The following is a 16,351-nucleotide window of genomic DNA, read 5'->3' as shown; positions in this document are numbered from 1 at the left end:
AGGAAAGGCGCAAAGCTACACAGAGAAACCCTGTCTCGAAAAAACCAAAAAAAAAAAAAAAAAAAAAAAAAAAAAGAATGAAGTTATGAGCTGGGTGTGGTGGTAGCACCTGTATTTCCCACTGTTCATGGAGCCATAACACCCACACACACACTTTTTCCCCAACTTTCTCAGGCCTTACATGGAAATATGGGCCCAGGTTGGAATGCCAAAATGTAGTGGTTTCACACACACACACACACACACACACACACACACACACACACACACACTTCGAGGGCCTACCAACCAGCTCCCAAATAAATACATGGAGACTTATTCTTACTTATGAATGCCTGGCCTTAGCTTGGCTTGTTTCTAGCCAGTTTTTCTAACTTAAGTTATCCTGTCTACCTTTTGCCTCTGGGCTTTACGTTTGTTCTATGTATCTCTTTCCTTCCCACTCTGTGACTGGCTGGGTGGCTGGGTGGCTGGCCCCTGGCGTCCTCCTCTCCTCCTTTTCTCACACCTCCCTCTTCTCCCAGGCCTAGATTTTTCCTGTTTATTCTCTCTGCCCGCCAGCCCCACCTGTTTCTCTCTCCTGCCTAGCTATTGGCCATTCAGCTCTTTATTAGCTCATTAAGTGCCCCGGCCAGTGGGGTATCAACGGGGGCGACCCACCTGTGGGAGAGAATGAGAGGGATGGGGGAGACACGAGAGAAGACAGCAAGACAGTGTGTTCTGATCAAGCTGCAAATTTTATTCTCCTCAGCAAGGCTTATATAGCATGGGAGGGGGAGGGAAAGGGCTATGTGCAAGTCGTGAGGCTGCTAGGTGGTAAGGTCACTGGTCAGGGCCCATTGTTCTGTTGCTATGCTACCTGACCTGCCTGACCTGTTCTTTATCTTCGGGGGCATCCGGTTTAGGGTAGGGGCTTGTTCTCTGGCTTAGCTAGTACTTTTCCATGGTCCATGTTTGGTCTCTGACAATTAAGGTGTTTTAGACAAGTAAAGTAACACAGCTTTACAGAGTTAAACAAAAATGCAACATAAAAGAATGCAACACATCTTTGCATCATTAAATAAGCATTCCACAGCATAAACACATGTAACAATCTTAAAATACTATTCCATAACAGGAAGCAGCCTGCTCATTCTCCCCTGGCCACAGCTTCCCAATGGAGCTGACATCAGACTTCTGTCTGGGCCTTTCCACAGCCATGCACCCTCTGCCCAAAGGAGCCCCCTGCTGCCTCTTTCTCTCACTTTTTTAACAGAGACATTCAGCTGTGCTTCATGAATGACCTGCTCACCACGCTAAGTAGCGAATGCATCAGGTTGGATGGAAAATAAGACCTTGCAAAAACTCAGCTTTGTTATAGGAGATGTCAATTTGTAGTGTGATTTAAATAGCCAGGAGTGTCCAGGGACAGATTCTGAGAAGGTGGGACTTACACTATGCTACAGGGCTATGTTGGTTTCTAGAACTCAGACATTCTCGTTTATTAATATTCTATGTAGTGATCCCTGACGACCATCCCAAAGGAAAAATAGAGATCCAAGTTATATGAAACTGAAGCAGCAGGCAACAGTCAGAAAAGGGGAGAAGACACCAGTGTGATCATTAATACCCATTTCTGGCTGGAATATTTTTTTAAATCCTTTTTCTGATGTTTTTCCATTTGTGGAAAGAATGAAATGGTACAAAGAACACATCCCTCTGGTTTTCCAACATTTGGCTCATTGAGAAGAGAGGATTTCTCCACACTCTAGAAATGGGAGTGCTTTTCCATGCATTAAACAGAAGTCACATTGTGTTAAGAAAACCTTTGTTGTTAGCCAGGCCTAGTGATGCACATCTTTAGTTGCAGCACTGGGGAGGCAGAGGCAGGTGGAGCTCTGTGAGTTTGAGGAGGCCAGCCTGGGCTGCAGAGCGAGTTCTAGACGAGTCAAGGTTACACAGTGAGGCCCTGTCACAAAACAACTGCATATGGAACAGACAACAAACCACCACTGAAACCTTCGCTGTTTCGTTAGATTGGAAGCAGCTAAAAGACACAGGCCGCAGAAAGGAGACTAGAGAGACTGACTCAGCTGGACTGGTCATTTCAAACATCAGTGGGCAGGCACAGCGGTAAGGAGTGTCTGCCAGAGCGGGAGGGGAGACTTTGGGTTTATATGGGAGGTTTGGGAAATACAACTGCTGGGGCGACATATAAGCCCACAGTTTCTCTCTCCTGGAGCTGTTTGTCCAAACAAGAGCACTTTATCTTTAGAAACTGCCTTACCCCAGCTATCAGGATGTGGGTGGGTCACAGTGGGTGCCTGAGTTTGGTAATGGCAGCAATGGGGCTGTGGAGTTTCAGTATAGGGCTTTGGTCAGGATCTGGCTGAGTTTGTCCAAGGTTTATTCTAATAGTTATATGGAGACAAACTGCCACATTTTTGCTTATTAGGTGGTGGTGTATTTATTTTTGTTGTTTTGTTTTTAATTTTTAAAGATTTCATTTTGTGTGGAGTGTTTTGCCTGCATGATTATATGTGTACCATGTGCATGCCTAGTACCTGTAGAGGACAGAGAGGGCATCGGATCACTTGGAACTGGAGCTATGGATGGTTGTGAACTATCATGTGGATTCCGGGCACTGAACCCTGGTCTCCTGCAAGAGCAACAAGTGCTCTTAATGGCTGAGCATTTTCTCCAGCCCCAAGTGGGAAATTTGTTTAACAGAATTTTCCATTCAAAAAACGTTTACAGGGCAGCAAGATGGCTCAGCAGGTAAGAACTCTTGCCGCACAAGCCAGGCAACCCGAACCCCACACCTGCAGCCATGTGAAACAGCAGATGTAGTGGTGTGCATCTATAATTCCAACACTCCCATTTCGAGAAAAAACTGTCTGGAGCAGCTAGCCTGTAGTATACAGCATTGCAGGAATCCTGCCTCAAAACAAAGTGAAACAAAGCCAACTCCTGAAAGTTGTCCCTTGATCTCCACATATACACCATGGCACACAAATACATCTCCACATATACACACTCACACATATACATCATATATAAACAGACACATACAGAACAGTAAAAATTTTTGAATGTTTGCTTATATTGAAGTAGAATAAAGCAGAAAAGACCAACTATTAGATACTGGTTTATCAGTTTATTCAGTGATTTACTCAAAGCGTTGCTTGTACTGTTTACCAAGCATGACTTCACTTGCTACCTGGAACGTAATGACCTGGAGACATAGCTGAAAGGTCATTGCCCTTAACAACCTGGTGACTGCCACATATACTTCCGTAAAATCTTACTTCTTTGCCCACCTCACCTTATGGTTTGAGTATAAAATGAGAATGCAAACTGGCCCCGGGACTGAAGCCTTCCAGGAGCTATCCTGGCTTCGGACCACCAGAGAGATCTCTCTTCCACTCTCATTGGTGCTGGAATGCTTATTCCAGAATGATTCCGGCAACAGTCTCATTTTACATGGTGATACTGGGGCTGTTTATGGAGCAGCGTGTGTTGTTGACGTTTAAGTATGAAGCAATATGCTGCTGGTAACGACGAGTGCATTTTATCACTCCCTGAACAAAGCTGCCAAATAAACACAGATTCGCACTTTCATCTTCAGTAGATCTGTGGAGTGTTTCAAAAGCAGTTTGGGGAAACATTAAAGCGTGGTTTCTGAAACAGCGCACGCCTGTGGCTGACCAGACTTTCCTGCTTCTGCACAATCTCATTCTTCTCAGCAATGTCAATGACATGTAAGGAAAAGGAGATAATATTCTTAAGTTCAAGTTTAGATTGGTCAAAATAAGTTATTGTCTACTCAGCCATAAGTGAGATAGCTATATCACCCCCTCCAAGGCTCAGGGGACATCAGAAGGGGCAGAAAGAATGTGAGAGCTGGAGGAAGTGGCGGAATGTTGTAGAATGCTGTCTTCCAGGCATGACATGGATGTTGCTTTTATCTTTTCCCTTCTTCTTCTTCTTCTTCTTCTTCTTCTTCTTCTTCTTCTTCTTCTTCTTCTTCTTCTTCTTCTTCTTCTTCTTCTTCTTCTTCTTCTTCTTCTTCTTCTTCTTCTTCTTCTTCTAAGACAAGGCTTCTCTGTGTAGCCCTGGCTGTCCTGGGTAGACCAGGCTGGCCTCTAACTCAGAAAGATGCGCCTGCCCCGCCTCCTGAGTGCTGGGATTAAAGTCATGCACCACCACACCCCAAATCTGGTCATATAGGAGGGAGGGGCTCACAAGGCCCCGCCCCAGTGAAGGATCTGTTAACTCATGTTAACGTCTAATGAAGGTAGTTTTAACTATTGCTGGGGGCGGGGGCAAGACATTTTCTTCAGTGGTGTAGCCACTGGTAGGTGCCCATGCTCCTGTATAACCCCTCACCCAAGCTCAGACAAAAAAAACCCTAACAAAACTCATTAGGTCACCCCCCACATCTCCACCCCACCCCAAAAAGAGACAGGAAAGTAGAAGGGGACTGGTTGGGAAGATGGATGGGGGGAAGGGGTGGCTGTCCTCGTTAGCTTTATTGTCAACTTGACACATAGAGACACCTGGGAAGAGGGGTCATTAATTGAATTCTTGATCGGATTGGCCTGTGGTCATGCTTTGATTGATGATTGAGTACGGAAGGGCCAAGCCTACCATGTGTGCATCTAGGCAGGTGGGCCTAGGTTGATTAGGAAAGCTAGCTGAGCATAAGCCAGTGAGCCAGCTACTAAGCAGATTTCCGCATGGTTTCTGCTTCAGTTCCTATCCTGATTTCCCAGGATAGGACTACAACTCAGAACCCTTTCTTCTACCAAAATGCCTTGGGTATGGTGTTAATCACAGCAATAGAATGAAACTAGGAAGGTGGGGAAGTAAAAAGATAAAGGGGGAGGTGAATATGATCTAACACATTATACACATGAAATATCATAATGAAGCCAATTATAACCAATATACTAATAAAAGACCAGATGCTCCAAAGTAACTCCATCTCGTGTTGCTTCCTACTGCCCTCTAGCCCAGGCTAAACACACCCTGCTGAGCAGAGCATTCTCATGCAGCCATGCCTGTAGCTTCAGGAAGTCCATGGTTTTACAATATAAAACAAACTTTTAATTACACCTGTGTTAGGCAGTGCTGAGGATCAAACTCAGGGCTTTAGACTGCAGGGTGTGGTGGTGCATGCTCTAGGTCTTACATGAAATAGGTTTTCAAATATGAATTGTCCGTCGTATTGGCTAGGTGTTGTAGTGCACACCTTTAATCCCAGCACTCAGGAGGCAGAGGCAGGAGGATCTCTGTGAGTTTGAGACCAGCCTGGTCTACACAGTGAGTTCCAGGCCAGCCAGGACTAGATACTGTGACCCTGTCTCAAAAAGAAAAAAGAATTTTCAATAGAAGTCTGGCGCAAGCTTACCTCATGAGGAAATGGTCTTTATAAAGATTCTTTTACTGCACATGCCAGGCAGTACAGAATTCCTATTTCCCTTCAACACTTGAAATACCTTTTATAATTCAAACACATTATCAATGAATGTTTTACAGTAGATCAATACAACTGCTTGTTTATAAATCAGCTAAATTAAAACTAAATTTAAATGCATTATATAGTGTTAGTCATGTTTTTCTAAGGGAATAGAATGGTTTGCAAGCTGTGGTCTGGCTAGTTCAGCAATGGCTTCTCCTGACAGAAAGCCTGAGAATATGGTCTATCCATAAGACTAGATGTCTCAGCCATCCCAATCTGGTGCTGGTGTCTTGGAGTATTCATAGAGAGCTGCTGATCTTCAGGCTACATTGAAATCCTGAAGAAGTAGGTTCTAACCCCAGCAAAAGAATGCCTCAGCACCAGGATGGATGAATTTACCAGAGTGAGGGCAAGCAGGCAAAAAGCAATGCTTTCTTCTTCCATGTCCTTTTATGTGGGCTGCCACCAGAAGGCGTGGTTCAGATTTAGGGTGGGTCTTCTCCAATCAATGATCCAATCAAGAAAAATCCCTCACAGGTGTACCCAGATGCTTGCGTTTTAACTGGTACCAGATGTAGTCAAGTTGACAGCCAGATTAGGCATGATACCAGTTGTTTTTGGGCCTCTGTGCCAAAGAACACACACACACACACACACACACACACACACACACACACACACACACACACACACACACACACAGAGAGAGAGAGAGAGAGAGAGAGAGAGAGAGAGAGAGAGAGAGAGAGAGAGAGAGAGTTTGGTAAGTCATTACCTTCCCTCTAAATTACAGAAAGTGACTTTTCATATACAGTGTAAATAGAGCATCAGCTACTCCATTTCCTAACCTAAAGCACCCAGAATTCCATACACTGAGGTAGGAATCCACACACCTGACTTTATTCTCTTCTTGCCAAGCTTCAGCTAGCTGCTATTGCATCTGTGGATGCTATTGTTTGGTTTTTTTGCACTAAGGATCCGGCCCAGGAATTGTGAGGCTGAGCACGTACTCGACCACTGAGCCATCTTCCATCTTTCTTTTTGTGCACATTCAACTTTCTAAGACAGCAAGTTACCATGCACAGGGAGTTAGGTCAATTAAAATAACGTCATCTTGCTTTTCTCTTAAGCCCATGACTGTGTTTACCTAAAGAGAAAGCCAAGTTGACATGAGGTAAAGGTGACATTGCTTCTGCAGACAAGTATTGTTTAGCATTGAGTATCTCGTGTTTACAGCTAATAATGCTTCTCCAGCGAGTCCCACTATCCTATTTAGCCGAATGATATTTACTCTGGCCCATTTCTAAGACTGTTAGAGAAATCTTTTAAGTGTTGGACACAGTGATGGGATTAATAGGCATGAACTACCACACCAGTTTGCTCTGTTTGTAAACTTGGGAAAGTGACATCGAGGTATGTGGGCAGTCTATTTACATACCTATAAGCTCTCAGTCTGTAGGCGGCAGGGATCCCAGAATCATCTAGGGGATGAAGGTAGAGAGCTGTAGGTAACAGGAGCAGCATCTGGCCTGGGATGTTAACAGTTCTTTTTGTCTGCCCAGCATTTAGTTAAAGAATAAGCTAGAACCAGAAAGAACCATGTTGGAATTTCAGATCCACCAAGTGTGAGTGAGTTTTATGATCTTGGTCCTTTCTGAATCAGCTTCCTTATCTGTAACTGTAATTCCTGCTTGATAACTGTTCTATTACATGTAATTTTACTATGTTAAAGTTAAAACCTTCCTTTTTGGTTAGACAAAAAAGAATATTATAGATATAATAGGATAAAGATCAACAACTTGTTTAGAATGTTTTACATTGCTATGGATTTTAGTTTATTGATACAAATTTAAAATTAATTTTGTTATACTGTATGTAGATTTCTACTCGTATTATGTTTGTGCAGCTCATTTGAAATTGTAATGTATAATTAAGAAATACAGATTAATAATTAGTCATCTATGACAGTCAAACTTATGGTCACGTTAGTCAAGTTTTCTAGGTATACATAGATTTATTTCAGTTAGGTAGATAATCTTCAATGTTTTAAAAACTTTGACTTTCTCAACAGTGAGACACGTCTGCTCCTAGCAGCACCGATTTACTTCAAAGAGAAAGATGGGCATCAAAGACACACTATATGGAGTTTATCTTCTTTTTGGCAAAAATAGCCATTTGGTCAAGAAACTGTTCTTGCCTTGACTGCTTAACAAAATGTTGTATCAACTGGACATGCAGGACCCATGGGAAGGTGACTACTGAACTTTGCAAGGCGAGACAGTCCTTCAGGTTCCTGCTTCACAGAGGAGACTGACAGATGTTCTACAGGACACAGGGAGAAGCGACTAAAAAACTCTAGGCCTATGGGCTGAAGAAGGATGTCCCAACATTGCAGAGGAACTTTGGGTGACTGTCCAGGCAGGTAGCTACCTCTGTCATTTCCAGAATTTTGGAAGTTGCTTCCCATGCATTTCTTGTTTACTTAGGTAATCTTATATCCTTCTGAGTTCTTTGAGGTAGTTGAAGACTAGATAGTTACAGTTATAATTTTCCTTGGTTATGATAAAAGATAAATTAGATATGAAACTTTAGACTCACAAATATAGGACAGAATATTTTCTTTAATTTTGCCCAATATAAATAGACTAGATATTGTAACTGTAATTCTTGCTTGATAACTGTTCTATCATATGTAATTTTACTATGTTAAAATTAAAACCTTCCTTTTTGATTAGAAAGAAAAGGGAAAGTGCTGTGGGATGTCTTCCTGTATGCTGTGAATATGTGCTGCTCTGATTGGTTGATAAATAAAATTCTGATTGTCCAGTAGCCAGTCAGGAAGTATAGGCAGGGCAAGCAAGAAGAATGCTGGCAAGAGGAAGGCTGAGTCAGGAGTTGCCAGCCAGACACAGAGGAAGCAAGATGACAAGGCAGAACTGAGGAAAGGTACCAAGCCACAGGTAAATAACATAAATAAACATAAACATAAATAAGAATTATGGGTTAATTTAAGTGTAAGAGCTAGTCAGTAATAAGCCTGAGCTAATGGCCAAGGAGTTGTAATTAATATAAGCCTCTGTGTGTTTACTTGGGGGACATGAGTGGGAGAGATTTGTTCCGACCACCAGCTGGCCAGGACACAGGAAAACTTCCAACTACACTTATCCCCAAAAGTTACATCACTACTTACCCTAAAAATTTAATAGCATTAATGACACTATATTCAATTGCTTAACAAGGAGAAGCCATTAAGTATGTGGCAGCAAGTCATAATGACACTCATCCTCCACAAAGCTCTCCTGAATCTCCAGTCACATATCTATAAAGCCTACCACCCTACATTTTAAACTAGCTTTACTCATCAACGTTCCCTCAAAGCATGACTATATCAAGGTCTTATATTTGATTCTCTGCTACTTGGTAATGCTTCATACCTAGCAGAACTAATTAGTGAAGGAACTATCAAAAGAACACTATTCATTAATAAAGTTTATTGAGTGTGCTGTGGGGCACATCACTGAAAAGCAGATGGAGCTACTGCCCTCATAGGGATTCCTCAATGCTGCAAAATGCCTTGGAGAAAAATAAAGCAGATTAAGGAGTAACAAAGTAAGGGGAAGCTGCACAGGCAAGGTAGCATTTGAACAGAGACCTGGAGGAAGCAAGATGCATGGGCATTTGAGGAAGCAAGATGCATGGGCATTTGAGAATGCAGAGTTGGGTGCTGGGTGCAAAGAGTATCATCCAGATCAAGAAAATGCGCAAGTGCAAGAGTCCTGATCCACAGAAATTCTGGGTGTGGGTGAGCAGGAAGCTGGAGAGTGAGTGGTGGAACTGGAGGGGTTTAGGCGAGATCAGAGAAGCAGTGGGGCAGAACAGGCATAGGGATACAGATCATGTGCTGCAAGGGGTGAACTAACAATTTAATTGGAGTACTAGTGATTAAACCAAGGGCTTTGCACATGCTAGGCAAGGGTCCTCTCACCAACCTACACTTCCAGTGTCAATCATTCTTCGTTTCATTCATTTGGTGACAGTATCTCTCTACAGATCCCTGGCTGTCCTGGAACTCACTATATAGAGCAGGCTGGCCTCAAACTGACATCTGCCTCTGCCTTCTGAGAGCTGGGATTAAAGGTGTGCGCCAATGTACCAACTACACCAGCTAAATCACTTTTTGAAAATAAAATTCATTTTTACTTATTCACTTAGTATATGTGTTTGTGAGCGTGCACACATGCGCTGCATGGAGGTGGCTGTGGAAGCTCAAACAGGGCATTGAGTCCTCTGGAGCTGGAGTTACAGGCAGTTGTGAGCTGCCTGATATTAGGTGTTAGGAACTAATCTTGTGTCCTCTGGAAGAGCAGCAAGTACTCTCATCCACTGAACCATCTCTCTAGCACCCCCTTTGTAAATACACATACTCTGTTGGTGTGGGTGCCACAGTGCATGTTTAAATGGCAGAGGACAAACAACTCTGGGAGCTAGTTTTCTCCTGTGATATGGGTCCCAGAGCTCAAACTCAAAATGAAAGGCTTGTCTGAAAGGGTTTTTACCCACTGAGCCATCTTGCTGGCCTCTACATCATTCTTTAATAAACATGCCAACTATTAGCCAAGCATGGTAGTGCATGTCTTTAATCCCAATACTCGGGAGGCAGAGGCAGGGGGATCTCTGTGAGTTTGAGGTTAGCCTGGTCTACATAACAGCAAGGTCTGTTACACAGAGAAACTCTGTCTCAAAAAACAACAAAAAGATGTAAACTTTTTCTTGAGCATCTTAAAAAATCTCTATTTGTCTATTTTAAAATGCAGCAAAAGCCAGGTCTGATGGTATATACCTGCTATTCCAGAATTCAGGAGTTCCAGGGCAGCACAGGGAGATCATGATTTAAACAAACAAACGATAAGATGCAGTAGAAAGAAAAACTGTTTTGGTCTTAAATCACTTCATGTAAGGGCGGAATTCTCAAGGGCTTTGCATTCTCATCTATGCAGACAGAATACTGCACAGCAAAGAAAAGCCTTCTCCAGGAATTCTAAGGATGTGTGCCTATCCCCCAGTGCTGGGTAGGTCACACTTTTATTGTTTCAGGATCTGAGAGCTCCTCAGATACCACCACCGGGAGCTCTACTCATGTTCCCACCTCCTAGTTTGGCCAGAGACTCTGCATGTCTGGGATGTCCCAGAGCATCACTAGGTATGGATCCAGGCTACCACTGTGCCCTACTCTCATCAGGTGAGAAAGCTCGTTCTGGGCTCAGCACAACTCTGAACCTCATTAAAGTATCTTTATCAAGGCTCACATCTACATCCCTCCTTTTCCTGGAGTGTACCAGACTCTGAATGGGCTGGGTGAGAACAAACCTACAACTACAGCCCACCTACACAGTTGCCTCTCCTTAGGCATTTGGGCTGTTGGGTTGGTCCTTCTCTCAATGCTGTGTTTGCTCTGGGAATTCCCAGTCTTTACAAGTGCCAGGGGCTACTGCAACGGACGCAACCTGTGGATAATTTAACCCAACAGCAGAAAGGGTTTAAGACTACTCAGGTCCTAACAAAAAATCTCTGAATTTGATGTTTGTTTGAAGACAGCTGCCTAACCATGTATGAATATGGCTGATTTTTTTTTCAAGACAGGGTTTCTCCATGCAGTTTTGGTGCCTGTCCTAGATCTTGCTCTGTAGACCAGGCTGGCCTCAAACTCACAGAGATCCACCTGGCTCTGCCTCCCGAGTGCTGGGATTAAAGGCGTGCGCCACCACTGCCCCAGCATATGGCTGAATCTTATCTCTTGCCCACTTGTACACTACCGAGGAGTTTCATTAGGATTATTAGCTTTACTGATACTGTAAAGTCTTCCATTTATCGTTTAAGGAATGAGTGTATTGAGCAGTAACAGAAAAAATAAGGCAAGAAACTGGGAAAGACTACAAATAGATATTACTTTAGATGGTAAAAGTTTACACCATCTAAGAACAATTCTAAGAATGCATTTTAAATACCAGCATTTTATACAAAACATACAACATAACCGAGAACTCTGGAGACAATGAATTAACCTTAGGGCCACTGAGATGGATCAGTGCATACAGGCATTTGCCAGACAAGCCTGACAACCTGATTTTAATCCCTGGAACCCATGTAAAGAACCAATGAGAGAACTGATTCCACAAAGTTGGTCTCCAACCTCCACGTGTGCTGTGGCTCACGGGCACTTTGCTACTATATACATACAAGCACTAAATCAATTCAAAGAACTGACTTTTGGTCTATGGAGTGTCTACTTACTGTGGGGCTTTTGACAGGAGTAATTAACTTTGGACTTACCTTTCTTCCTCACTTTTAAAAAGGTAATGACAACTACTGCTTATGGAGCTGCATCAGCTCCAGCACATGGACCTACTGTGAAGCAGGCACAGGAGGCGGTTCTGCTTCCTCTCTGTTGGGGTGAGATAGTTCCTGTCATGCATCTGTGCCATGGGGTTGGCTTGCAAGGTTTTCCATTAAAAGCTTTTTGTTGTTATAGGGATTGAACTCATAGCTTCACACTCATTAGGCAAGCACTGGGGAAACAATATCCCCAGCCCTAAAAGCTTTGGCTTTTTTAAAGACATGGTCTCAATGTATAGCCCTGACTGGCCTGGAACTCACTATGTAGAACAGCCAGTCTAGCCTTGACCTCACAGAGATCCACCTGCCTTGGTCTTCCCCAGTGCTGTGATTAAAAGTGTATGCCACCATATTTGGCCCGAAAAGGTTTTTAAAAACAGTTTGTTGATAAAAGATCAATTTCATTCTGAATTCAAGGTTAACATAATTATGCAGGTTATTTTGTTTCATTTAGGACAGGGTCTCACCATACAGCTCAGACTGTATCTTGGAATTCACTTCATAGCCCAGGCTGGTCTGTGTGTGATCCTTCTGTCTCACTCTCTCAAGTGCTGGTATTACAGGAATACACAACTACACTCAGCTTCTTACTTCACCTTTAACATCATTCTCAAGAAATGCTTGAGTAGCTTTATCCACGGTTAATCTTGATTGTTAACTTGAGGGGATTTAGAATCCCCATGAGATCAGAATCACCACCTTTGGGCATATTTGTAAAGGATTATCTAGTTCAGGTTAATTGATACGAGAAGACCTACCCTGAATGTGTTTGAATGGACCCATTCCCTGGGCTGGAGTCCTGAACTGAGTCAAAGGAGAGAGGGGGCTGAGCACTAGTGTTCACCTCTGTTTCCTGACTGTGGATGTGATACGACCCTGCCTCTCTGTATTCCCTCCCATGGTGCACCCTCAGACTGTGAGCCAAAATAAACCTTCTTCCCTTAAGATGGTCTTGTCAGGTATTTAACTAAGACAGGGGGTTTTCTTTCTTCTATCAATAAATCAATAATAGCAATGATTAAGAAAGATCTTGAGGTAAAAGCCAAGGAATGTAAAATCTGAATAATAAAAGTGAATGCACTTTCTACTCCATGTTAAGATCCACGCTACAAGACGGGTAGGTGGTGTCACACACCTTTAATCCCAGCACTGAGGCAGAGGTAGGAGGATCTCTGTGAGTTCAAGGTCAGCCTGGTCTACAGAGTGAGTTCCTGGACAGCCAGGGCTGTTTCACAGAGAAACCTTGTCTCGAAAATCAAAACAAAACAAACAAAAAAGAAAGTGAGCCAGATGTGCTGGCATACATTTTTTTAAAATGGGGCTGGAGAGATGGCTACTGCCTGTAACTCCAGAATCCAATACCCTCACACAGACTTACAGGCAGGCAAAACACCCATGCACAAAAAATAAAAATAAATTTAAAAAAAATCCACGTTACACTTTCTACTCCATGTAGAAATGATCCAGTTACTAAGGTGGCCAAGGGAGCAGGAATCAGGAAGGCTCTGGAATCAGACCTTGGTCTCGACACTTGCTCGACAACTAAATGAGTGGAACAGTGGAGTCTTTATGCCATTTTCCTCGTCTGTGATGCAGGAATAGTATCTTACAGAATTAGGATCTACTTCTGTCCTAGTTGTGTGTCTGTTTCTGTGATCAATTACCCTGACAAAAAGCAGCTTAGGGAAGAGGGCGTTTATTTTTGCTCACAATTCCAGGTTACAGTCCATCACTGTGAGGTGAAGGCAGGAACCTGAAATAGCTAGCAGCATTCACAGTCAAAAACAAAGAGAATGAATGTACACATGCCTCCTGGGCTCTGCTTGCTTTCGCTTTTTTTTTTTTTTTTTTTTTGGTTTTTCGAGACAGGGTTTCTCTGTGTAGTTTTGCGCCTTTCCTGGGACTCTCTCTGTAGACCAGGCTGGCCTCGAACTCACAGAGATCTGCCTGCCTCTGCCTCCCGAGTGCTGGGATTAAAGGCGTGCGCCACCACCACCGCCCGGCTGGCTTTGCTACTCTTACAGTCTAGGACCCACCCCCAGGGAATGGTGCTGCCCATAGTAGACAGACCTTCCAGCCTCAATTAATATAATCAAGACCATTTCCCAGAGACAGGCCACAGCCAACCAAATCTAGACAAATCCTCATTGAGACTCCCCTCCCAGGTGATTCTAGATTGTAAAACTAACCTGCCACAATGTCAAAAGTGAAAGGTTACATAGTAGCTCAGCTCAACAAACTGAATTAAGAAAATTAGACAGAGCCAGGTGTAGTGGTGCACACCTTTAATCCTAGCACTCAAGGAGCAGAAACCGGCGATTCTGTAAGTTTGAGGCCAGCCTGGTCCACACAGTGAGCTCCACAGCAGCCAGGAGCTCATTCTTCCGGCTTGACTTTCAAAGGAGGCTTGGAATAGCTGTGTATGACCATGCTGCCTGACTTCCACAAGACCAGTGCTTCCTACCTACTAGCCTCTGATGGTCTTAATATAGAACTTCTCTGGGAAAACTTACTCTACTTCCTTCTTATTTCTAGTTAAAACCCTTCTTACTGCTCACAAAATGTGCACCAAAGAGAATTAGGAATCATGCCTTCTGCAAACTCAAAGGGCAGGTGATTATCCCTCTCTGATGCTCAAACCATGGGTACTGAATTCTGCATCACAAGAAAACCTCATATGTTAACTGACAATTGGTGTCTGCATCCTGTAATTGATGTGAAAAAACACCAGGACCAAGGCAAGAGTTTATTTGGGGCTTACAGCTCCAGAGGGCTAGAATCCACAATGGCAGAGTGAAGGTCGGGTTTGGGTGGAAGCTACACCTCAGCTCCCCTGCCCATCTCAGAAAGTCCTCCCCTAGAGATGCTCAAGACCACACTACAGGGTATTTAAACTGTCTCCCAGAGAACAGCCATGTGGTTTTTCAGTGTCTTCTCATCTCCTCTTTGGGGGCTGAGAAATTACCTGGGAGCATTTTACTCATTAAACCTGGACTTTTAATTCTTAATTCAGTTTGATTTGGTTTGATTCGGATTACTGCGCCAGGGGAGAGGCTTAATATCGGAGTATGGAAACTTTTCATCTGGTGCTGAGGTGAGTCCAGTCTTCCTGTGACCACCGGCATGGCCGTGGGAAGCTACGCTCACTCTCCCCACACTTGCTCTCCGCCAGACTGGATCAACTTTTGGTCAATGAGTTGCCCATTCCAAGTCACTGGCTTTAGGGGTCTGGGACCCCTCCCGATCTTGGGGTACCTTGCCAAGATGTGGCCACACCAGGGGCAACCCCTTTCCTCACACTGGCCTAACGCCCCCACCCCACCCCTGCCTTCTCACACCGGGTCTGCATGACCTCTATGTCATTCAGGCCTCTGCTCTCACTCCTGAGGAGCAAGGTCGAGTTCAGGCAGCAGGGAGACAATGCAGACCAAACCCACCTAGAGGACAATACGGTCCCTGTGGGTGATGTGGCAGTGCCAGCTGCAGAGCTCTACTGGGACTACCGACCGGGTCAGAAGAGCCGCCAGAGGTGAGATCTCACGGTCTTGCAACTGCCTCCTCCAGGGTATAGAGATGGTCTCGGACAAAGTCGTTAATTTGATAAGCTCTGAGAGATTAAGCAGTGTGCTGATGAAAATCTGGCCATTTTTCTAAGTTGATTACAAGAGACCATGGTTCAGTAATAGCCGCCTTGACCCAGCCTCCCCAGTGGGAGCCACAGTCCTGGCCACCTTTTCATTTCTCAGTCGGTGCTGGACTTTAGAAAGAAATTAAAAAGGGCAGAGGAGGGTCCCCCAAGCCCCACACAGGAACTGTGAAAACAGCTTTTAAAGTTTTTAATGCCCGAGAAGAGGCACTGTGGAGGCCATGTCCCATTGGCTGACAGCCTGGACACTGGAAATCTGAATGCCCCCATGCAGGCTCATCCTCTATGTCAAGCTACAGAGGTCTAGCCTCACTGACACTGGCATCCGAGACTCTTCTAGCCTTCAAACTCTTCAGCCTGGCAGAGGATTGACGTGGCCTAGACTTGGTGACTCCCATTGCCATCTCTGAGCCTAAGCTAGGGTAATGCTGCAGGAAGCAGGCAGGTCCATTGACTTTCTTCTTTTGGACACGGGAGCTAACTTAGTCTATTTTTTTTTTCCCCAGAGCTGAGGATTGAACCCAAGGCCTAGCAAGCGCTCTACCACTGAGCTAAATCCCCAACCCCTAACCTAGTCTATTTTAACCTCTCACTTGGGTCCCACAGTTCCCTCGGCAATTTGTCACAGGGGTGGACGGGACCCCTCCTTCCCACTTAAGACCCTGTCACTGGCCTGTATTCTTACATAATGATTCTTCTCACACTCTTTTCTAGTCATACCCACTTGCCCTGTACCTCTACTTGGTCGTGATGATCTCAGTCACTCTGGGACTACACTCACCTTGGCTCCCACACCCTGTCCTGATTCCCACCTTCTTCTCCCCTTAATAGCCTCACAGGTTCCTACCCCAGACTGTCCTGTCCCTACC

This window comes from Peromyscus californicus, unplaced genomic scaffold, assembly GCF_007827085.1.
Source record: "Peromyscus californicus insignis strain IS unplaced genomic scaffold, ASM782708v3 Scaffold_17__1_contigs__length_78620276, whole genome shotgun sequence".
NCBI lineage: Eukaryota > Metazoa > Chordata > Mammalia > Rodentia > Cricetidae > Peromyscus > Peromyscus californicus.
Note: the sequence above shows the minus strand (reverse complement) of the source record.